A 24,777-nucleotide genomic window follows, 5' to 3' on the forward strand; every position below is an offset into this window, starting at 1 on the left:
TGACCTTGGCTCAGATCATGACCTCACAGTTCATGGATTTGAGTCCCGCATGGGGCTCTGTGCTGACAGCTCAGAGCCTAGAGCCTGCTTCAGATTCTGTGTCTCCCTTTCTCTCTGCCCCTTTCCTGCTCACGCTGCTTCTCTCTCTCTCTCTCTCTCTCTCTCTCTCTGAAAAACAAATAAACATTAAAAAAAATTTTAAATAAAAAAAGAAGAAAGTAAGTAATAAAGATAAAGGCAGATATCAATGAAATTGAAGAAAAAACAATAGAGGAAAATCACTAGAACTAAAAGCTGGTTCTTAGAGAAAAAATCAATTAACTTGATAAGTCTCTAGAAAGACTGACAAAATAAGAAAGAAAACACAAATTACTGCTATCAGGAATGAAAGAGGCAGTATCATTGCAGAAGCCACAGACATTACAAGGACAGTAATAATAAAAAATACTACAAGCAACTCTGTGCACAGCTATCAACAACTTAGATTAAATAGACCAATTCCTTATAAACCACAAACTAGTAAATGTCATTCCAGGTAGAGTAGATAACTTGAATAATTCTATAACTATTAAAGAAATTAAATTTGTAGTTAAAATCTTCCCCCAAAAGAATCTCCAGTTCCAGATTGTAGCCTTTGTAAAATTCTACCAAACATATAAAGAAGAAGCAACACCAATTTCTACATACTTTCTTTCAGAAAACAGAGGGGAATAATTTTGAACTCATTTTATAAGGCCAACATTTTACTGCTACCAAGTCATAAAAATACAGTATAGAAAAAAGAAAACTACAGATCAATATTTTTCATGACCATAAATGAAATAAAAATCCTCAACAAAATATTAGCAAATGAAATACAGCAATATACAAAAAAGAAATACTCACCATAATTAACAGAGATTCATCCCAAGAGTGCAAGGCTGATTCAATATTCAAAAATCAATAATACAATTTACCATGTTAATCATCTAAAGATGGAAAACTAAGTGATCTTATCAAGATATGCAAAAAAGCATCTGACAAAATATAACATCCATTCATGATAAGCACTCATAGCAAGTTAGGAAGAGGGGAATTTTTTCAAAAAACTTTCAGCTAACATTATACTTAATGGTAAAAGATTTCTCCCTAAAATGTTTTCATCCTAGGATCAGAAAGAGGGCTAGGATATCCATTATCAATACTCTTAATTCCACATAATACTGGAAGTCTTAGCCAGTGCAATAGTGCAAGAAAAAGAAATTAAAAGCCATCAATCTTAAAGAAGAAATAAAACCATCCCTATTCACACATGACATGATCATCTATATAGAAGATTCCACAGCTCTACTAAAAACCTTCTAGAACACAGCGTGGCTAGCAAAGTTGCAGGATCCAATGTTGACATACAAAAATTTATTGTATCTCTATATACTAGTGATATGCAATTGGAAACTAAAATTACAAAAACCATTCCATTTATAACAGCTAAAAAGAATGAAATACTTACAAGGGCATAAATCTTAGAAAACATGGGCATGTTACAAATGCATGCACAAATCTTATAAAACATGCTAAAAGCTATAAAATGATGATTAAAAAGTCAGAAGACCTAAATAAATGGAGACACACCATATTCATAGAATGGACGTCTCAGTGTAATTAAGTTGTCAATTCTCCCTAAATCTATGTATGGCTTTAGTGCAATACAAACCAAAATCTCAGTAGGCCTTTTTGCATATATTAATGAGAAGATTTCAAGTTCATATAGAAATGCAAAGGACTCAGAACATCCAAAGTAACTTTGAAAAGAATAGGTTAGAGGAATCTAACTACATGATATTAAAACTTACTATAAAGTTACAGGACTCAAAACGGTATGGTATTGGTGAAGAGGTAGGAAAATAGATCAGGGGAACATAATAAACTCCAAAAATAGACGCATAAAAATGTGCATTTAATCTTTGGCAGCCATGCAAAAGCCATTCAGCGAAGAAAAGAGAGTCTTTTTAACAAATGATTTTGAAACAATTGGCCATCCATATGCAAAACAATAAACCCTGCCTTATACCTCAAACCTTATACAAAAATTAACTGAAAATAAATCATAGATCTAAGTGTAAAATGTAAAACTTTTAGGAAAAAAAAACATAGGAGAAAATCATAATGACCTGGATTATGCAAAGAGTTTTCAGACATGACACCAAAAGCATATTCCATAAAAGAAAAACATATAGATTGAAGCCTATCAAAATTAGAAACTTTTGCTCTGAAAATGAAAAGGCTACAGCCTGAGAGAAAATACTTGCAAATACTGTGATTGCAAGTCACAATTCCAACCATGGACCTGTTCCCACAATATCTAAAGAATACTCAAAACTCAACAATAAGGGGGCGCCTGGGTGGCGCAGTCGGTTAAGCGTCCGACTTCAGCCAGGTCACGATCTCGCGGTCTGTGAGTTCGAGCCCCGCGTCAGGCTCTGGGCTGATGGCTCAGAGCCTGGAGCCTGTTTCCGATTCTGTGTCTCCCTCTCTCTCTGCCCCTCCCCCGTTCATGCTCTGTCTCTCTCTGTCCCAAAAATAAATTAAAAAACGTTGAAAAAAAAAAAAAAACTCAACAATAAGAAGCCAAACAATCCAGTTAAAAAGTGAGAAAAATATTTGGATAGATCACCGAAGAGGATATATAAGGACGGCCAATAAAAGATGCCTAGCATCATGAGCTATTAGGAAAATGCAAATTGAAATCACAACGAGATATCCCTACACACTTCTCAGAATAGCTAAAGTAAAAATACACTGACAATATCAAGGGCTGGCTGATGAGGACGGGAAGCAACTGAAACTCTCGAGTACCTGTGGGTGGGAGTGCAAACTGGTATAGCGACTCTGGAAAACAGTTGGACAGTTTTTTTAGAGTTAAACGTACACTTACCATTCGACCCGGACATCCCACTCTGAGTATTGACTCTAGAGAACTGAAAATGTATATTGACATAATGACTTGTGCACCAACGTCCAGAGTAGCTGTACTGATAATTCCCCCAAATTAGACATGCCACACGTCCTTCATTCAGTGAATGTATAAACAAAACGTGGTACAACCGTATGGTAGAACACTCCTCAGCAATAATAAAGGCAAAATGATCACTGTTAGGTAACAACTCTTGTGAATCTGAAAAGCGTTGCGCTAAGTAAAAGAGAAAGAAGGCGGTGGACATCACCATAGGAACAGGTGGTCATGGGCTCCAGGAAGGCTCAGCTACTGTAGATCTGAGAAGTCAGGCCTTGGCTGGGGAAGTCCTGGACGAACTGGATCTGCCCCATGTCTGCAGTAATCGGGGAAGCCCCGACTTTTCTCCCAGCCCCAGAAACCTTAGTGAGAAGCCCTGAAAAGACTTCATAGAAGCCAGGCGAGAACGGGTAGGGAAACAGACCAGTCTCCCCGGCCTTTCCTTATTCTGGTCCTTGCAGCTTCCCCACACCCTGCTGCCTGCACCCTGCTCCCTGACTGACCTTCACCGTTAGGAACGTTCACATGCTCTTAACACCATCAGGGGCCTCTGACTCCCTGCCCAGCACCCCCTGTGGCTCCTCTGTGTTGCTCCAAACTTACAAATGACAGCGCACAGAGCAGAAAGCCCTCAAGCCTCCCTTTGCTTTTGCTGGCATGTTTTCTCCACCTGGAATTCCCTCTCAGGAATCAGGACAAGCACTGCTTTCTTGGGAAAGCGCTTCCTGGCTCTCTATCCACCCCAGCCTCCTCCCGTGTTCCTCCGGCATCCTAAGGGACCTCCGTCAAAGCCCTTGCCGGTTGACTTTGCCGTCGATTGGTGCCCTTTTTCCTTGCCGCTGCATCACACTCATCTTCGGCTCCCTGGTGCCAGCAGCACAGCCTCTAGGTAGGGAATGAAAAGTGCCTGTCTTTGGAAATGAACTCTTGAACTCTGTGTTGGCATGTGAGATAAAAATAAAATCTGAATTAGATCCAGGTTGAAAATGCTCCTCCCGGAAGTGGTGATTTGGTTCTCTCCTTTCCCCAGGGGAAAACGGGTCAGGGGCAAAGTGTGGCTGATACGTCAGAAATCCCGGGGGAAAGAAATTCCCAGGTAAGAAGCATTTACAGATGTCTGCGGTGTAAACGGTGCCGTTTGGGTCCATTTCAAGCTACCCGCATGATGTCACGGGAAAGCAAGTTGAGAAGAGATACACAAAGTCGGCTCTCCCAAGCGTGTGCGAGCCAGCTCCAGAGCACCACTGGCTCAGACCACACCCGAACCAAGGACAACAGGTGGCTGGGGCTAATAGCAACCTACAGGCTGAGGCAGAGGTCCCCTGCCTGCCCATATCGGACTGGCCAGCCTCTCTCTCTCTCTCTCTCTCTCGCGCGCGAACCAATGTTTTATTTCTAAAGCTCTGCCACATATTTCTAGTGGTGCTGATGGTCACCTGTCGCACTCACACCAGGTTATCTGTTGAAGCCAGCAAACAGAGTCTGGCCATCAGCAGACCAGGCCAGACAGGGACACTGGGGTGACTCCGCCTTGCTGCTGGTACTGATTACTTCCTGCTTCAGTTCCTCTACAGTGACCTTGCCTTCCATGTCCCAGATCTTGATGCTGGGGCCCGTGGCAGCCCAGAGGCAGCATCCATTAGACTGAAGCACAGGGCATTGATGATGTCCCCACCATCTAGTGTATAAAGGTGCTTGTCTTCGTTGAGGTCCCACAACATGGCCCGGCCATCCTTCCCTCCAGAAGCACGGAGAGATCCATGGAGAGACAGTCACAGTGTTCGGGCAGCCTGTGTGGCCGATGTGACTGGTCTTCAGCTTAAAGTTAGCCAGGCCCCATACCTGGACCAGCTTGTCCCAGCCGCAGGAGAGAATGATGGGATTGCTGCCATGGGGTGAAACGCAGACACAAGACACCCACTCCGAATGGCTCTCATCCTGGACAGTATATTTGCATACACACCAGCTTGATGGTTCTATCTCAGGAGCCAGAAACAATGTGGCAGTTGTCAGAGGAGAAAGCCACACTCAGCACATCCTTGGTATGCCTTACAAATCTGCGTGTGGTGGTAACCATTGTGAGATCCCAGAGACCAGGGGGCCAGGAGGCTCCCAGGAGCCTGAGAGGGCAAACTGGCCAGCTGAGGAGATGACCACCACATCACTAACAGAGTGGGAATGACCCCTAAGAGCACTCTGTGGGATGCCAGAGCTGTTCTCAGCCCTGGTCAGCTTCCACACGATGACGGTCTTATCTCGAGGGGCAGACTGTAAGTACCACGTCCGGGAACTGGGGAGCGGTGGCGATCTGAGTCACCCAGCCAGTGTGGCCCTTGAGGGCGTCACCCAGTGTCATCTGCTCAGTCATGGCAGCCGTGAGTGCGGGTGTCGCTGCAGCGACAAGGATGGAGTCGGATAGACTATCACCACAGCCGCGGCCCCGCGGAGGAGAAGAGTCCGACTGGCCACTCTTGGAGGTCTTGTTCAAAACTCCCCTCCTGGGCACGCTTCCCGTGACTTCCTAGCGCAACCAGGCACCCTTCCGTACCAATGAGGTGGGTCTAGACTGCAGTTAACCTCTTCCCATTGCCACGACTCATTCACACTTTACATGCACACTCTCACAATTGTTCTCGTATCACGACCCACTTGTTTCTTTTCCATTTTTCCTCCTTTGCTCAGCTGGATTATAAGCTCTGTCAGGACAGAGACCCTCTCATATACTTCTCTTGGATCTTTCTCTCACCTGGCACAAGGCTGTGCATACAAGTCGTGCTTACTACAGAATTCGTGCCTGGCCTAAATGCCCCTCTGGAGGTTGCGTCACAGAGACTCAGTGAGCACATCTGGGGGGCCTGCACGCGGTCACCTCATCTGCTTGCTCCGTCTCTGGCCCCTGGCCCAGGCTTTGGGTTCTACCTCTGCCTCCTTCCCCATCTGCCACCGAACATCAGGCCCCCATTCCGCCGGTCCCCCCTGTGATCCCACTTCCTACTCTGCAAATGCTTTCTAGCTCCTACTCGCTGCTTCTGCAATGTCAGTCGTCCCCCCTGGTTTGTCCCTCACTGCCAGTGTGACGTGATGGATGGATGACTAGATGGAGAGGATGGTGATGGATGAAGAAACGGAACGGCTGGCTGCCCCCCTAGACTCACCAGACCGGCTGCGAGTGGCAACTGTCACCCACCGTGCCTGCGCCTTGCCGTCGCTTCTGCCTGTGAATTCTCAAACCAGCCTTCCCAGGCCTGCACCCATGCCCACCTTACTTAGCAGTTCCCAGCAGGTACCTATTGAATACCTAAAGTGTCTGGTAATGAGTTCCTAATCAAAAACCGCATTTTGTCATTTTTCCGACTCAGCAGGACAGGTCCCTTTGCAGAATCCCTGGCACGCCTCCGGTCAGCTTCCCTTGTTGCATTTATCACAGTTCCCCTGGCCGAATCTATTCGTGCCTTTGCCTTTGCCGCTTCCTCCGTCAGGTGGGAGGCTCTCGGGAGTGACTTTTGATACATTACTCCCTCTGTATTTCCGGCATCCCTCGAAGGCAGGGTTTGTGGTTAGTAAAGCTCAGTGGGTAGTTCTGATTTGGTTTGATTCACGAAATTGAATTAAATGGCTAGATAAAGATGGATGAATGAGCTATTAATACACGGTCCTGCAAATTTCCCCGCAGTGCCCCATCCACACTTCTTCACAGAATAGACCTTCAGTCAATGCTGTTGACACACCTTTTGATGTGTTTGAAAACGAAGAGTGAAGATTCCTGGTGAGTGAGAGGTTTTCATTTGCTCGATATGTTTTGGCTTCAAACCCTAAAACAGTCCTAGCCCCCGAGGTTTCAAAACCAGAACTGAAACCATCTTCCTTCTAGAGCCAGGTCGCCACAGAGAAGGGCCTAGAGAATAAAGTGCTTCTGAATGGCTCCATCCGAGGCATATCTGAAGACAGAAAATTCCAAAGGCTTTCCCGGACGGCCTCTAGGATGGGCTCTATTATTAACCTCCTGCGCGAGGCCGAGCTTCTCTCTGGCCTTGCGTGACTGAAATGAGCTTCTCCCGGGCTCACGCCGTGGCTTTGTGGGCCACAACCACTTCCTAGAAGCCAAGTTCATCTGAGAAATGAGGGAGGCCCTGGTGGTTTGTGGTTACAGAAGGCGTTTCCTTTGACACTCAGCTGGGGGAAGGACAAGCAATCCACAGCAGGCCCGAGAGAAGGGGAGCAGAGCCTGCTTTGGGATGTCCAGAGGGCGTCCAACCCTTCTAGCAAGAAGAGCCCTCCCCTGCATCAAGTGCTTATTGGGGGGTAGGGGGGCAAATGCCCCGAGACACCGGCAGCCACCTCGGGGGTGTCCCCGGTATTCAGAGGGTGTCAGAGAAAGGACAGTGCAGGCCTGCTGAGAAGTGAGCTGGGTCCTCTGGAATTGCTGAGTGGTCATGGAGGGGTAGGGGTGGGTGGGTGAGAGACAGACGACAGGTGTGTAACCAAAATGCACCTCAGCCTGTAGGCAATTCCCAGCCTGTGGACAGTGTCTAAGCATGTCTTACCATCCACCCTTTCGAGAAGGGTCCTCCCAGCCCCGTTCACGAAAGACGAGGCTGACACTCGCACCCTCCAGGATAAACGCTCCTGACAGCAGAGAGCCACAGGCCTCCACGACTGCCAGAGGGACTGGAGGCCTCTCACAGCGTGATCTCAAGGGCTCTGGGCAAACCTCCCAGCTTATTAAAAAAAAAAAAAAAAAAAAATTAATTTTCCCATGAATCAGATAATACCTGAAATTCCATCATCACTTTGCCTGAGGCTTAAACGTCTGGAAAAATACAAACACGTAGGGGGAGCACTCCAAATAGTATCATTTACACCTCAATGTCTGGAACCCTTCTGGATCCTTTCCTGCCCGCAGGTTTCCTGAGGGGCGGGGCTGGAGCAGGGGAGAGAGCCAGAGAGTAATGGGTGACTGAGGTAGGAGGAGGCCTGGAGGGGCGGAGGAAGGGGCAGAGGCTGGAAACCAGCTCCTAAACAAACTGGCCCTGCACAGTTTTGCCTGGGGCCACCCCGCAAGTCACTGTCGGATTCACTCACTGTTGCTGCGCTCTAGAGAAATCGGGCACCGGCCTCTCCCAGGAGGGCCCGCGTCTTGGGCACAGACTCGCATCGTGGCTCAGGGCCTCCGCACTCAGAAGGGCCCCGCGCTTGTGTGGTTTAATGCTTTGTTATCACCATCTTGAAGATTGTATTAAATGTTTTTTTTTTATTTTTCATTTTGGAGAGAGAGAGTGCACAAGCGGGCGAGGGGCGGAGACACAGGGGGACAGCGGATCCCAAGCGGCCTGTGCACTGACAGCAGAGAGCCCGTTGGGGGACTTGAACTCAGGAACCGTGAGATCGTGACCTGAGCCGAAGTCAGACGCTCAACCGACTGAGCCACCCAGGCACCGTTTAATTTAAAGATTTTTAAACAAGGAACCCCACGTTGGCATTTCACACTGCGCCCCACAAATTATGTAGCCAGTCCTGCTTTGCAGATCGCAAAAGCCCTCTGAAGGGAGGTCAGCCTAACCTCGCCATACCCCTTCATCACACACATTATTTCCTTGGGTCTATTTTTACACATCAGGGGATATTTGAAGAAATGTCCTTAATTCCGAGCACTTTAATTCACCTCCACCAACTAAGCCTCTTTCGAGGTGACTTAGGTGTCATGTGATCCGTCCTATTATTAGCCCATGCCCAGCCTTTCCCAACCCCCAAACTCCTGTTTCCCTTGCCCTTATATATATCTCTCTCTCTTAGCAGAAAAGTGGCACATGACCTCGTAGCCTCAAGAATACTTGGCACAGGTCCCTGTTTCTCAGCCGTATCTATTGTCCTCGTCCAGAATGACACTGGCTTCTAAGAGTCTCGCTGACATTTCTGACTTTTAGTGGGGAATGCCATTAATCAATCGGCTGCATCTGTTTTGGAAAAATTAAATAGCTCAAGTCAAGGCAAACACAGTAAATAATCCGTCAACAATCCAGGGGAGGAGTGGGGGCAGCGAAGGCTGGGTTTTGTCTTCTCATTATTTGAAATGCATTTAATCTGCTGCTGGATCCTCCACACCCAGGCTAGGGTTACTGGACACAGAAAGAAGAGATCAAAAGCGTTTTAAAAATGTGGGGCCCCAACCAGGGCATTAAAAGTATAAGTGGGCTATTCAACACGTGTGTCGTGGAGAATGAGTTCGCCAACAGGAGGGCCATGAAATGGTTCTTCAGAGAAAAGGAGCTGTAACCTTCCTTGTGGCTTAAAAATATAGAAACATACTCTGTCTAATTCTTGGTAAGTGTGGCCTTCCTTAGGGGAAACAGTCAGGGGGCAGTGGTTAAGTACGGGTGCTGGAGCCAGACTGATTGAGTTCCAATCTTGACACTTTCCCTTACTAAGCACTGACCTTGGGCAAGTTACTTAACCACATCGTGCCTCCATTTCCTTATCTGTAAACTAATAATAACCACCTCAGGGTTATTGGGGAAATAATGAATTAGTGTCTGGTAGGTTAAAGGTTGCCCGTAAATTCTTTGACATTCTTCCCGTTACAAAGCGGGATCTTGTCCCCCTTCCCCTGGATTCCCGACTCGTCTATTACGACTTTAACTCAGAGCGTAGGGCAGAAATGAAACTTGCCAGTTCCGGGCTTAACCTTTACAAGAACTGGTAGCTTCCACCTTTAGCTCTAGCTGATTACCTCACTGGAGAAGCCACACAAAGAGGCAATAAGACTATAAGGAGAGGGAGAGGGGGATTGCCAGGCGGAGCCTTCTAGCCACTCTACCAAGCCACCAAGCACGTGAGCCCAGCCATCTTGGACCCTGAAGCCCAGCCCAGCCACCAGCTTGAGCACCATTGTGCTGACACCGTGTGAAGCCTAACAATCGCCCAGCAGAACCCTGCCCGGATTTCTGCCCCATAAAATTGTGAGAAACAATAAAGTGATTGTTGTTTCAGTTTTCTAAGTTTTAAAGCAGTTTGTTGAGCAGCCATACAAAAATGGCACAATCTACACACTGTCCAGGACAACCGATCTAGAGAAACAGGACGACACCTGCAGCGGAACCTGTAAGCTCTTACAAATTCTTCAGGGACATCACTTTTCCTCTACTACCTTTGTTCGTGAGGTCACCTCTCCCATTTCCTAGTCCCATTCCATTTTCATACACTTTTGCTCGGCCACCTCCTGTTCATGCCTCCTGTTTATATTGGGTTTCTCAAACCTCAGTGTGTATGCTGTTCACCTGGGCATTTCTTACAAAGGCAGATGCTGATTCAGTAAGTCTGGGACAGACCTGAAATTCTGCATTTCTAACAAGCCCCAGGCCATGTCCACGCTTCTTGTCCATAGTCCCCACTTACAGTAGCAAGGCTTTAGTCTCAGCCGAGGAATCACCTCCTCCAGAAAGCCCTCCTGCTTCCTAATCTCTCACCCTAAGGCTGTTAGGTGCTGTTGAGGACTCCTTTGGCTGCCTACCTCAACTTTTCTTTAGGGCTGGCCAAGCCTGTTTTATTTCAACGTCTATTCCTTCCCTCTCCCCCCATGGCTTGGGTAAATTTTGACTGATCTAAATGTCATTTTGGCATTGCCCTCCTTCTCTTTATTGTGATTTTTCACAGGTGTCTGTCTGGTGACTTGGTTAGACAAGGTTAGGAGAAGTCTGCTGTGGTGAAGGAGGGACTTTTCAGAAAGTTTTCTTCTTTTTTTTTCAATTTTTTAAATGTTTTTATTTATTTTTGAGAGAGAGAGAAACAGAGCACGAGCAGGGGAGGGGCAGAGAGAGAGAGGGAGACACAGAATCCGAAGCAGGCTCCAGGCTCCGAGCTGTCGGCACAGAGCCCGATGCGGGGCTTAAACTCGTGAACCGTGAGATCATGACCTGAGCCGAAGTTGGACACTCCACTGACTGAGCCCCCCAGGCATCCCAAGTTTTCTTCATTCTTAAAAGGAGGTGCATGTGGGGATGCCTGGGTGACGCAGTCACTTACGCGTCCAACTCTGGATTTCAGCTCAGGTCATGATCTCACGGTCATGAGACTGAGCCCCTCATGGGGCTCTGAGCTGAGCACAGAGCCTGCTTGGGATTCTGTCTCTCCCTCTCTCTCTGCCCCTCCCCAGCTCATATTCCCTCTCTCTCTCTCTCTCTCTCTCTCAAAATAAATAAATAAACATTTTTTTTTTTCAAAGACAGAGATGCATGTAGAAGAAACCAACCCGTATCTGTCCCCAGGTGTTAGTCTGTTGATACACGGTGCCTGTGGCTACTGCAGCCACCTTGCGATCATGAGGGGATCTGCACAGCAGGCTGAGTGACAATGGCAGTGGGGGAAGGTGAAAAGCACCTGGGTCTGCATCCAGTCAGTAAACGAACCAACTCTGGCCTCTCCTCCATTAGGACTTCTTTTTATGGAAGATAACGAACGCATCTCTTTATTGTTTAAGCTATTTGTAATCAAGCTTTCTGTCACCGGTGGCCAAGAGCATCCTATGGCGGATTCCTATTGCCCCCTCGATTCCACTCTCAAGCTGCATACGTCATCTGGGTATCACTGCACTTCTCGCGTTATCCTGTGAGTACACATCTGCCTCCTCTGGTCGGGCACCTGTTGAGGTTTATTCCTTGCATTCCCGGGACCCGGTATGGAGTAAATGATATGAACTAAAGTGAACTCACCTAAGGGTCTTGAATTAGAGAGAAAGCAAGTGTTTGCCACTCCAGGTATTTTCCCCTGTCAAGGTTTAACCTTGAAGAACTGCCTCTTGGTGCTCTGCACTCCTTGGCCTTACCTCCCACCAACATGGGTAGTTCTGGAACACAATCTCATTTTGATATTAACCCGAATGAAATATCATTAAGAAGGTTGCAGAGAGGCCACATGACTCATTCTAAGGCTGAAAATAGTAAAAAGAATCATTATAATGATTATAGTAATGCCTCGCTTTTGCATAATAATAATGGTTACCATTAGCTGAGTCCACCATATCCCAAACGCTCCTGGATACGCATAACCTCCAACTGACAGGGATAAATAACTTGTTAAAGGTCACAGGGCCAGTAAATAATGAACTCAGGATCTGAACCCAGGTGTCTGACCCCTGAGCCTGGGCTCTTCCCTTTTAGCTCCCAGAAAATGCCTCTCTGAGCACAGCAGACTCATCAAAGTGCTTTCACGCACATGATCTCATCCAGTGTTCTCGAAGGAACTGCGGGGACGATCAGCCGCATTGTTTTGATATTATTCATGCTGCTAAACTAAATAGAAGTTACAGTGCGGTCACTATCGAGCTCCCCCAGCCATTCTCTAGCGTATTGGTTTAAAACTCCACTTCAAATAAAGAACCACTTTTTAGAACAGAAAGTAACCTAATGTGACCGAATTGGGGGAACTTTTTTCTAGTGCTAAAGGCAAAAAAAAAAAAAAAAAAAAAAAAAAAAATTAAGTTGGCCCAGTTTTTCATAGTGGCATGTTGATGAAATGCCATGAATGAATTGTGGGATGAATGAATGAAATATTTCAAAGTGGAAAAATAAATCACGAGGAAGAACCAATTCCCCAAAGAAACAAGGCTGCAGATAGCAATTCCCTAATTTCCAGCCCCTCTACATTTTTCATTCCCAGGAGACCTCCCTGTCAAAACGTCTCTGATGGAGACACGGAACTGGAGCAGTAAGGGAAATCTCATTCTGTAGAGCATCTCTTTGCTTCCACCCCAGGCCTTAGGGCGGTGGACTTTCTTTGTTCCAGGGAACCAAGCAGTCAGCACTCATCATCAGCCGGCCACTCAACAGGTCCCTTGGAAGTGAAGACAGAGCAGGTATCTCCCAGGGCTTGTGGGTAAGGCAATCATGGGGACGTGGTTTCATCTCTCCCAAGGGCACGTGAGTTTCCCCACTCACCACTCCCTTAAAACTAAAACCCTCCCTTCACGAATTACCTGAAGGATAATATTAATGCGTTCTTAACTCATAACCTCCAATATGTCATTATTGGAATCAGTGTTTGAGTGGCTCTTTCCCCAGTACAGTGGCACATGGTAGCACCGGGCGAAGCACAGAGAAGGCACTTGATGTATTTTTTTTTTTTTTTAACTCAACAGAATGAGATCAGACTGATTTTCTTCCTTCTGTCTCCCCATCCAGGTCACTGCCTTTCCCTGCCCCCTCTTACCCTCTGGTATCAGTTGCATACGTTTGGTTGGCACAGACTCAGTTTATTTTAGTGGGAAGCCTGGAGGCGACACCCAGCGAATCACAGCTGCCATTCTCACTAGATGTGGTGATCCCCACCCCCCGGCACAGAAGGGGAATGGTGCCAGGCGGTCACCACGTGGTGAGCTCCTGGGACGCACGCCTGGGTGACCCCTGGATATAGGGTGAACTTTGCAGCAGCCTGCCATTTTGCATTAAGAGGCAGCGGCCAGCCTAGAGAAACGGAAATGGAGGAATAAGAATAACCATCTTTATTGAGGGTTTCTCCGCCCATTGGGCTGCGGAAACAGAATACCACACACAGTGGCTTCTACGCTGCAGAAATGTACTTCTCACGGGTTCTGGGGGCTGAAGTCCAAGATCGGGTTGCCAGCATGGTCTGCTTCCGGTGAGAGCCGTCTTCTGGACCGCAGATAGACTGGCTTCTTACTGTGTCCTCACATGGTGGAAGGAGCAAGGGGTTCCGTGGGGGTCTCTTTTATAAGGGCACTAACCCCATTCGTGAGGGCCCCACCCTCATGACCTAATCACCTCCCAAAGGCCCCACCTTCAAACGCCATCACATTAGGATCTCAACATATGAACCTGGGGGCGGGGGGGAGGGTGGCCATAAGCATTCAGACCAAAGCATGCATTTGGTCCGAATGATTCCCCCCCTCCGAATTCATATGTGGCTTATGAGTATGCCAGACTCGGCACACTGATGTCTGATGGGTGACCTACAGGGACTACTGTGCTACCTCCCTTATTACCAACAAGGACACTGAGGCCCACAAAGGTTACCATCATCTCATGGTGCCAGGTTGGCAGAGCAAGGGTATGAACACAGGCCTGTCTGCTTCCGGAACCACGCCCTGCCACCACTCACAGATCTGTCCTCCTGGGGTCGGGGATGCTCAGTGGCCTCAGCCTCTGGCAGTTTAGCCCAGTCCCAGCAGATATCCTACAGTGGCTGCCTTGCCACAGGTACCCACTTCCCGCACTGGTGTCCACCTCGTGGTACGTGTACCTGCTGCGTGGGTCGTATATGCCACCAAAGGATAAAGGATCTAGATCGGGACATTTATTAGCCAAGCATCCAGGGTCTGCAGTGACTGCTTCACCCTCCAACCTGACGCCTCTGTCCTCCCTCCCCGCCCAGGCACCTGCAGAGTGCATCACCCTGGTCTCCCTTCTTCCCAGCTCCAGGCCTCTCCCCTGCTGCCTCCCCCACCCCATCCTTGGATTGTCTCCTTCCCTCCTCCTTCCCACCCTGGCCTGTATGAGAGCCTCCTGGTGGCCCAGCCCCCACGTGCCACACACCTCCCCTTCCCTGAACCCCTGCAGGTATGTCCCGCCCCACTCAGCATTTGCTTACATTCTCTCATGTGCATTAATAGCTTTCTGGTTTTAATATCCTTTTTCTGATTGGATTGTAAGCTCCTTAAAAGCCAGGACCATGCTCGCACTTTGCTTATGCTGCTTTTCCAATCCTGTCCTTTCCAAAGTCTCCCCGCCCCCTGCACCAGGCAGGGGGTGGGGGGTGGGGTGGAGAGGACACATAATGTAACAGGATTCCTTTAAGCACCTGACCCCAGAGGCACTTTGCTCACTTGGGGTGTGGAACTAGAGTTGGTCGAATAACCAGCTAATTTTGCTTCATCCCGTGACCTCCCCCATCCCAGAACCGTCTCTGCAGCCTTCTGCGCCCACCTCCAAGTTGCCCCTTGCAGAGAGTGGCCGTCTCTCCCCACAGTCCCCATGGAGATTGGCAGAGCCCGGCTCAAAGGGAGGCAGGCTGGATGCCTCCCCTGGACTCAGTGTACATTCTCGCAGGGACACATTCTGTCTTAGCAGCAGCTCAGCCGCCTCCCAGAGTCCCAGCCATCTCCTGCAGCAAGGCCCCCAGATGGCACGTTCTGTGGAGCATGCGGCGATGGAAGGAGCCACCAGCTAGGGAGGAGAGCAGCCTGGGGGCTCAGTGCCACCAAATCATTTGTCCCTTCGTCCTAGCCCTTCCACAAGGTGTCTTGCTCTTAACAGGCATCCGGGTGATGAGAGAAAGCCTTGGCCACATCCCGCCTGTGAGTGCTGGAGGCATTTTGGGCAGAGGGGGCTGCTTTCTTCCTTCTAATCAAGCCTGCCTCCCTTCCTCTCTCAGGCTGAGTTGGAAAGCTCTTGAAAGGTAGCAGATTGCAGGCACTGGAGGCTCGTGTCTTCTGTTTATCCACAGAACGAGGACATTGGCCGATGCAAGAGCCCCGGTACTGTTCCTTCCATGTGCTCCTGGCTCCAGAGCCCCCCAGAGCAGCCCGCCTGGGCTGCATAAGACTCCAGGTCTCCTACCCCCAGCCTCCCATCCCCCATGATGTTTCAGAGGGAGCTGTGTTCTCGGAGGCGGTGGTTTTCATATCGTGGGGTTGTGACCCATCCGTGGAACACAGTATCAGTTTACCAGGTCACAACTAGCAATTGTTTTCACAGAATAGAATGGAATGGAACATATCAGTGCATCACACATAGGGGTGGTACCGTTTCACCGGGTTTTTGTCAAACACACACACACACACACACACACACACACACACACGCATGATATAAAATGCACTTCCTCCTGTGAGTCACAATCCCAAAGGTTTGTGAGTCCTTGTTCTGCGGGCTGGATAATCCAAGTCTTGTCCCTGACCCTGGTTCTCACATGGTGAATTTTCTAGGAGAGTGGGGGATGCTTTCTCCAAGCTGACGAGCCCTCTCCCCTCACCACCAACCGAAAGGAAACATCTACTGACGGAGAAAAGATTAAGAAGTGATTTCTGCCCTCCGAGAGTATGAATTGGGAATAATGCTTGAAATGAAGCTGGGGGGAGTAAGATATACAAAACATCGGGTAATAGGGTGAAGGGAGATATTAATTCCCACTGTCAAAGAGACCCTCAGACTTCTGGTTTGACCAAAAGAAGTAAAGAAGCTTTGTGGTTGAGGAGCACTGCTGTCTACGGGGTGGTAACTTGCCTCTACATACCTAAATTTCCTTAAGCTGGGTTATTAGCCCTCAACGGCCCACCCTCTGGAAAAGCAAAACCGGTGCACAGGGCTCTCAAAAGATACCCCTAAGGGAGTATCTTTCCCCTTCTGGGCATCTCTATGCCCATCTAATTCCTGGAAACACTAGCATGGGGATCAGGAGACCAGACTTTACTCCTGGGACCGACATATTTTGCTCCGTGACTTTGGGTGAGCCATTTCACCTCTCCGGGAGGCAGATCTTCAGCTACTATAGTGGAATGTGCACAAAAATGGCCAGGCTCAGTCAGTGACTTTGTGACCCGGTGAACTTGGCTGGGGACAGCACATGTCCAGAAAGGATGAGGGTTAAACAGACCCACACTGGTCTTTACATAAGAGAAGATCTTTCCTCCACGCAGTCCCAGCCAATTCCCTGCCGTCTTGGACATGTGTACCTTGCAGCTGTGAAAAATGCCTGTTTATCTAGTGAATCACAAAGGATAATTGAGCACAACTGTCTTGCATGTGAACTGATGTTCACAAGTGAACCAACCACACTGGCTTCAGGAATGGCTTTGCTGGGTGAGAGCAATCCCACCTGGGAAAGTGGGGTGGTGTCCACTGTCTGGCCTTCTCGTGCTTTGCCCAGACGTGTGGTTCCAATACAGAGACGCTGAGGCACTCGGGCTCCACGGGCAGCAAGCTTAAAGCTATCCCTCAAGCCCTTGTTTGCAAATAGAGCTTCCCTGCCTTTAAGGTCACCATTAGGGAATCTATACAAAAGCAAGGGGAAGCCAATAGATACATCGTTTTACTGCATCGCTGTCCCACTGCCAATTATCATATCGGTTCTAAAGCCAAAGATAGTCTTTCACAACTATCTAGCTAGGGTCTAGAGCTCGCTACTTTCCATTTCTGGACAATTCCCCCATGCTTTTGTCCCAATTCGTCTTAACTAGAGCCTGCACCCTGATCCAGGACTCTGAACTCTGAACTCTGACCCTTCCCAAAGGCCCAAAGTCCAACTCCCTCGCGGAGGTAAGGTCATGACTATGCTGTTTTCATAATGGACAGTAAGGAGTGACAAAGGTGAGCCTGTAGGATGAGGGGTCTGGTGGCGGAGAGCCCAGCACAGTGATGGTGGTGCAATTTGGGACAGAGAGGATCATCTCAAAAGTTCTGCCCAGGGACCACCGAGGCAACTTGGCTAATTCTGCCATTCATAATTATGACTAGCTGAGTGAAAATGTGCTGATACCCTGATGAAGTCAAAAAAGGCCTTCTTGGGTAGTTGGGGACAGTGGGGTGGGAGAGAATGAGTTATAACTGCTGAGGACATGGGCAATCTATGCAATGGCAGAAAATACAGAAGTGATGGACGGTCACCGTCCCGGAGGAAAGGCGTGCTGATTTCCTCAACCCGCTTGCAGAGGGCTCCGTTTGGAAAATGACATTGAAAAGTGGAAATTTCTTTTGTTTGTTTGTTTGTTGTCGTTGTTCCCTAAAGGAGAAGCTAAGATTCCATCACGAGTAACTTGATAAAAATACTACACACCTTCCCTCTCCAAAGCAAACAGACCCCTTAATGTTGTGTTGGAGGAAGAGGCTCTCCCAACATGGTCCCTAAACCCCAAGTGGTTATTCAAGGGTGAAATCTTGGAGTAAAGGCCAGGCCTGAATCCAAAACGGCTTTGGATTGGCGCTGAGACTGTAATTATTGCCAAAACCGGATTCAAAGACTCTCGACCCACTACTGGCCTCTACACATGTGAAACACCTTAACTTTTGTGTAGCAACTTTAGTTACATGTTTCAATTACTGTGTATGCAGCACCCTGAGCCCCGCAGGGCGTTCTTAGTCCCTCTGTTTTACCGCGGAGGAAAACAAAATGAATTTTTGGAGGATCCTCAGCAGAGGTTCTAGTCGGATCTCCTACCTCAGCCATGAAGTTTCCCCAGTTTCCGAGGTTTGTTCATTCACACAATTCATCCGGACCCTGGTAGTGACCAGAGTAACTGATTACAGAAATGTCTGATGCTGACGCTCTTAATCAGAATGCAGACGTGGGTATTACATAAAGGGGTTCTGAAACTTGAGAGTGCATCAGAATCCCCTGGGGGCTTGTTAAACCACTAAGCCCCAGCCGGGAGTGTCTGATTCAGTACGTCTGGGGTGGGCCTCATCTCCCAGCACCTCTGCTGCTGAGGTTTCTGCAGGAAGGAGCCTGTACTGGGAATGCCGTGGGCCTCCTTCCCTCCCCACATTTCCAGTCTACACCAGGGATGACTTTTTCCCATTCCAGCTTGACGGCCACAACTATAGATCCTTCCCTTTCACTGTGGGTTCTGGGAAACATCAAAGGCGTTAAGACGGAAATAAGGAACTCAAGCTTCAGCCTCGGGAGCAACTTTGTTCCAAAGGCTAAATACCATCGCATGTCACACAGTCCCCTAGCACCCCCGTAAGATCCAAGATGCACATTAGTACACTCAGCACTCTCGGGAAGTCCTGAAGGGTGTAAACCAGTGTGACCTTGTTTAACGTGGTTCTTCCCGATTTTACGTGACTACGGACCCCTTGACTTTCCCTGATAATATCACACTTCACATTTCATGGAGTAAAAGCGTTCTGATAAGTACTGGTTAGGAAACATTCCATTAAGGTCCTATGGCGTTGGCTGGATAATTCCAGTTTCGAGTTTAGTCCTCAACCACCTCTCCCCCGACGGGCCTGTCCTGTGAAACCCAAAGCGTGGAGGGTCAGAGCAAAACCTGTGTTTCCTGTGGGCAGCTGGACCCCAAGAAGGAGGAAGGAATTTCTCTCAAGTTGACCAGGCACATGGGTCATTTCCTCTTTTCTGGAAAGGAGCGCGTGAGGAGGCAGGGAGAGGCCAGGGAGTGACACAGATGGAACCTGCATGGAACGAAAGAAAACAAGGCAGGGAGGGAGCATTCCCTGTGGCCCCACCACCAGCAGAGCTGAGCAAGAATCAGACAGAGACCAGCCCCTAAGGAGCCTTCAGTATGATCAGGGAAGCTTCCTGAAGAAAGCAATACTAGACATTATAACATGAGCGTTTCTGGTGTCACTGCCTTCAGGCAACCCAAGAAGAGTGTTATCATTCACGGACATGCTTCAGACATTGGGATGTCACTTGTGTCAGTGCAGCTGGCAGATGGGCCCCAAACAGGAAAGAGGTTAAGTCGCTTCTGGTGGCCAGTGCAGGTGACTCCAGCTGACTTGATCTGTTGAGTCCTTGCACAAACAGATCTGTTCCACGGAAGCAAATTAACCCTCAGGGGATGACGTTTTCCTACCTGAACTGTCTGCACGTGTTAGCCGACAAATGTCATGTATTGTTTTCCTGCAATCCAGGATGAGGGGAGCACTTAATTCCTGTCCTGGGGAGCGTGTTTCAGACCACAGTCACCCTCCACGATCAGAACACACGTCAAGGTCACAAGCCAAATTGTATTTTCCTGCGGGAGAAGGACTGAATCATTATATAGGAAGCCCTAAGATGGCCAGGGGTCAGGAAACGAGTCCACGGCGTTTCCTCTGTGGAGACAGATCTCATATCTCTGACAGTGGGGGCGTCCACCCCATATCCTCTTGGCTCTTCTGGGGCCCCTCTGGGGACTCCTCCGTGTCTCAGTGCCCTGGGGATGGGGCGCCCCCGGCTCTTCGTCCGTCACCGGCCCACCCCCATCCCTCCTGTCTTCAGGCCTCCCAAAGCACTGTTCCAGCACCTTCAGTAAACAGGCCAACGACGTGAAGGGACGGCGCACCCAAGAGAAAACAAGCTGGCTCAGAACCTATGGAGGCACGGTCAACCTCACGAAGAATCAACAGTAAATGTCACCTTTTGCTCATCGCATCGACAATTAGACAAACGTTAAGATGCTCCCTCGGGGCAGGGTGTGGTTTCAAAATAAGGTACTGACAATGAGAACGTAAAACCTTACCGGAAGCCACGTCACAAGATCTTAACGAAAGTGTTCGCGCCTCTGCGTTTATTAATTTGGAAATACGCTCACCACACCTCTGGGTTGTCTTAAAGAAGGTTATAAAATAGCTCAGACAGAATAATCTTATTTGTGGGGGGGGTGTGGGTGTGAATGTGAGTGTAGAAAAGTGTCTAAAATTTAGGATAAGTTCCCAACTTTTATTTCTGATTTTCTTGGAATCTATACCACCCATAAGCCTGCGCCTTCCTAGAGCCCCATCATCTGGAGGGTCTCGCCCTGGCCCTTCTCCAGCCTGCTTCTCTCCCATGGGACAAGGACTCTCAAGGCCAAAGCAATGAACTCCCCTGAAGGTCTGGCCCATCCTCCTTCTACTACACAGACCAGGACCCAGGACATTGGAATTCTCATGCCTAGGACCCCACAGGTTTCTCCCTGGTTCCCTCTCCCTGGGGGTAGATTGTGAGGCTGGTGTGCATGCCCAGGGCCCGAGGAGGTGGCCAGAAGGAAGCTGTTTGCAGGGGTGTGGATGGCGTTTGCACATGGGACAGGATTGTCCACACGTGCACACAAGGGACCCTCAAGGTGAAGGCTGGAGTCATGGCCGAGACAAGAAAGGAGGTGGCCGGGCCCTGAGGTCAACTCTCCCCATGCTACTGCACTTCTGGCCCAGAATTTCAGGGAGTCCCAGAATTCAAAATTTGGGCCTAAACTTTCAGATTGTCACAAAAGGATGCACAGGACATATTTCATGTAGCAGTCAGCTGGACTTATTTCTTCTAAATATTTAGATATAAAGGAGGTGGGCCTTTGCTTATACTCTTGCTACAGACCATAAAAATGCTAGGAATGGACCCACTTTGGGGAGAATTAAGGATCATTTTATTTCTCTTTATTTCTCTCTGCCTCCCCTCCCCTCTTTCTCCTTTTCTCTCCCTCTTTCTCTCCTTCCTCTTTCTCTCTCTCTATCACTTTTAATCCCTCCCCATGTTCTTTTTTTTTTTTTGCCATATACTAACAAATTGATGTTCTTTGTTTTAATAGTTCCAGGCCTACGAATCTAATCTTAAAAAAAAAAAAATTAGAAATGTTGACAAATATCTGTGCACCTAGAAATGAAAATAACCTAAATGCTAAACAATGGGAAAACAGTCAAATGAATTATGATATATTCATACCATGTGGATAAACATTTTAAGATTTCATTAGTGAAACCATTTTACATTAATAAAAAGATTTAATGAAAAAATGCTCAATATGAATTGAAAAGCAGGGTACAAAATTATATAATATAGAATCAATATAAATTTAAAAATATAAATATGTGAGATTTGATACACACACGTAGTAGAAAACCATAAAGATATTCACTATGTGTATGTGGGATGAAATTTTTAAAAACATTTTTGGCTTTTTTCTACAATGGTTAAGGATTACATTTGTAATCAGGAAGAACATGTTTAAAAATCTAAACACGTGCCTTTGTCCAGTTTGTGTTTCCATGAGGAAGCCATACCCCGGTGGCCTTTGACGTAATCCACAAATGGGCCCTCCGTCCTGTCGCCACTGTGGAATCCTGATTTCCAACTGCTGCTTCCCTTCGGTGCCTTCTGACATTTGGGTTCCTAGAGCAGCTCTGGAGGCCTCATGCTAACCGTGAGGCTGCCTCCTTGACGGGCCACCGGGAGGGTAGCTTCTACGGCAAAGCAGCACGGACACTCTTACAAAAGGAGACCCACCTGCCTTCTCTCCGCAGGGCCCTGGCCTCTGTGGGCTGTGAGGTCCTCGCTGCCTTCACCCTACACACGCTGTCATCACCGCCCCCTGGCCGTGCTCCATGCTGCAGCACCTTTCATTATTTCTCGCCTCTTGCAAAAAGGTCTGCTCAGTTAGGTCACACAAACATTTCCCCTTCTAAAGGTCTTCACTTTAACAGGGAGATGACAAACTGTGCCCAGGGAGGAATCCCCAAAGACAACATGTCTGCCACACGTAGAAGATGTTTGGGGACCGCAGCGGGAAGCAAGCTTTCTGGTGTCCCGGAAATCCAACCTTGCCCATTACCTCCTTTCAGCAAAGCCCACCAAGACCAGAGGACGGAAGGACTGAGAAAACCTTCCAGAACTAAGCACTAGAAAATGCGAACCGGAAGGAAAGCCGGAGGAGCCCAGATATCTCCTACTCAAGCCGGACATAAAGCATACAGATTAAGATGAGAAACTTCTGTGAGCCACCAACCCTCAACATGTACCCAACGTTTCTACGAGTTGAGAGAAGACAGCTATTTTTATTGTTACTGCTATTGCATTGTTCTTGAAACTCTTTCAAGTCACAGACTGCCTGCCACCTTAAATACTTTCTACTGGTGGGGGCTCCCTCCTGCCTGGTGTCCCCCATATCACACACAGAGCCTTGGCTGAGGGTGGTGGGAGAGGGCTTTGTTGGTCCCATGATCGCCAGTGCTAGGCAGGCAGGCGGGGAGCCATTCATTAGTTTAGAAGTTCATCGTCATTGCTGGAATACAGACCACTAGAGACAGGGGTCTACCAAAAAAACTATATAACAACCATAAGGGCCTTAATTTTCTTTTTTTTTTTTTTTTAAAAAGGAGGATTATATTAAATTTCCAAATTCTTTATTCTCCTAAGACTATGTAGTTCCATGTAAATTTATGTGCATTTTTTTTCTAAAATCTAACGTACTTTTCCAATTTGTAATGCTATTGCCACACCCCCAAACTTTCCTGAAATTGTACTTATTTCCAACTTGGCTTGCAGAGGGCAGCACATCTTACTCTTTTGCACAAGGCCTCTTTGATGCTGAAAACACTGCTCAGCACATAATTCAGGTTCTGGAAGACTAACTGGACAGACTGGATGGTCTCAGCATCACTTCCTGGCAAAAACCTAGGCTTTGCAACCAAGCTGGCCCCGGAGTGAATCCTGCTCGTTTCCTCATCTATAAACAGAGATAATTGCGCCCCCCCCTGCCCCCCGCATTGTTGTTTAGTGAGCTTTATTTTTTTTTCAACGTTTATTTACTTTTGAGACAGAGAGAGACAGAGCATGAACGGAGGAGGGTCAGAGTGAGAGAGGGAGACACAGAATCTGAAGCAGGCTCCAGGCTCTGAGCTGTCAGCCCAGAGCCCAACTCGGGGCTCAAACTCACGAACCGTGAGATCATGACCTGAGCTGAAGTCGGACACTTAACCGACTGAGCCACCCAGGCACCCCTGTTTAGTGAGTTTTAAATGAGATTATACACAAAGCGTTTATTACAATGCCTAGCACAGAATAAGGGCTCGGTAACACCAGCTCTTATGTTGGATGATCATCGTGAGAATTTCTTTTACTCTCCTGGAAGTACAGAGTTTAAAAAGCATCATCCCCACAATGAGGAAAACAGTTGGTGTCAAATATACCTCTGACGGCTCCAGCGTCTCTGGGAGGCCTCCCTTCTTGGTTTGGATTTCCACCTTGGCGTGTCGGCAGGGGCTCCTTGGGAGTAAGAACAGCTTGGCTGCTTGCCTTGAAACTTATTGGCACAATAATAAGAGATAATGATTTCCCTGTATGCACTCCCTCAGAGCACTTATTGTTTAAGTATTTCCCTTATTCCTCCTTTGCTGGAAAACAATACCTTATAGAAATCAGCTGAGGAAGACACTATTCGCAACTTCAAAAGTGCAGCCTTCTCCCTGCCCGGACTTGGCGAGGAAACCTGTTTGGAGCAGTTCACCTCAGACCCAGGAACAGAATGTGACAAAATGAGTCCCCGAGGACTGATGTGGGCACCAAACACTTGGCAGCTTTGGGGCCAGCGAGGCCAGCGATAAGAGATTGGTTTCCTCAATTGATGTCCCATTTGGACCATTTGCCAGCCCCAGAAGGTCACAGCCATGCTATGAAAATAAGAGGTTTTTTTTTCTCTTTTCCACTCACCCTCCATGCCTTCCACGATATTTCTTCTCCGTCCCTCGGGAAATTTGTGTCTTTGCGGGATCTGTCCTCTGCCCTGCTTTTGTGAACATACCAAGGCAGAGATCCATTTAATTTTCAGAAACTGTGTCTGTCAATAAATTGCTTTTGCTCTATCTTGGAGGGGGGGCTGCCACCGTCTTCCCCGAGCGGACATTCCTTATGTACGGGAAGCGTTTCTCATTATCTGTCTTGACCCCTTGTGCAATCTTCTTTTCATCCTCTCCTTGAGCTTTTCTTATCATGGTTCACACTCCCTCCACCTCATTCTGTAATCGGCAGCATCCTTCTTAGCACCTGGCGGCATATCCCTCGCATATGTCCTCCGCCACAACCTTGATTATTCCCCCTCATCATCCGCCGGAGCCTCTCGAACCGGGAGCGCCGTCCTCGATCTCACCAAACCCAGCACTTCAGCTCCTTTGCTTCTGAATCCTCCAGACCTGCCTCGTGCAGGAGATCGGGCGTGAGAAATTGGAGGGCTCTATGGGGGCGCCTGGGTGGCTCAGTCGGTTGAGCTTCCGACTTCGGCTCAGGTCATGATCTCACGGGTCCGTGGGTTCGAGCCCCGCGTCGGGCTCCGTGCTGATGGCTCGGAGCCTGGAGCCTGCTTCGGA

At 48.1% G+C, this 24,777-nt stretch overlaps 1 pseudogene; it reads right to left on the reverse strand.

Moving 5' to 3' along the window:
* Positions 1-3,777: 3,777 nt before the first annotated feature.
* LOC132685799 (small ribosomal subunit protein RACK1 pseudogene) lies at positions 3,778-5,435 on the reverse strand (annotated as a pseudogene).
* Between the last annotated feature and the right edge of the window lie 19,342 nt (positions 5,436-24,777).

The sequence above is a fragment of the Panthera onca genome, chromosome F1 (assembly GCF_046562875.1).
Source record: "Panthera onca isolate mPanOnc1 chromosome F1, mPanOnc1 haplotype 2, whole genome shotgun sequence".
In the NCBI taxonomy this organism is placed as follows: domain Eukaryota; kingdom Metazoa; phylum Chordata; class Mammalia; order Carnivora; family Felidae; genus Panthera; species Panthera onca.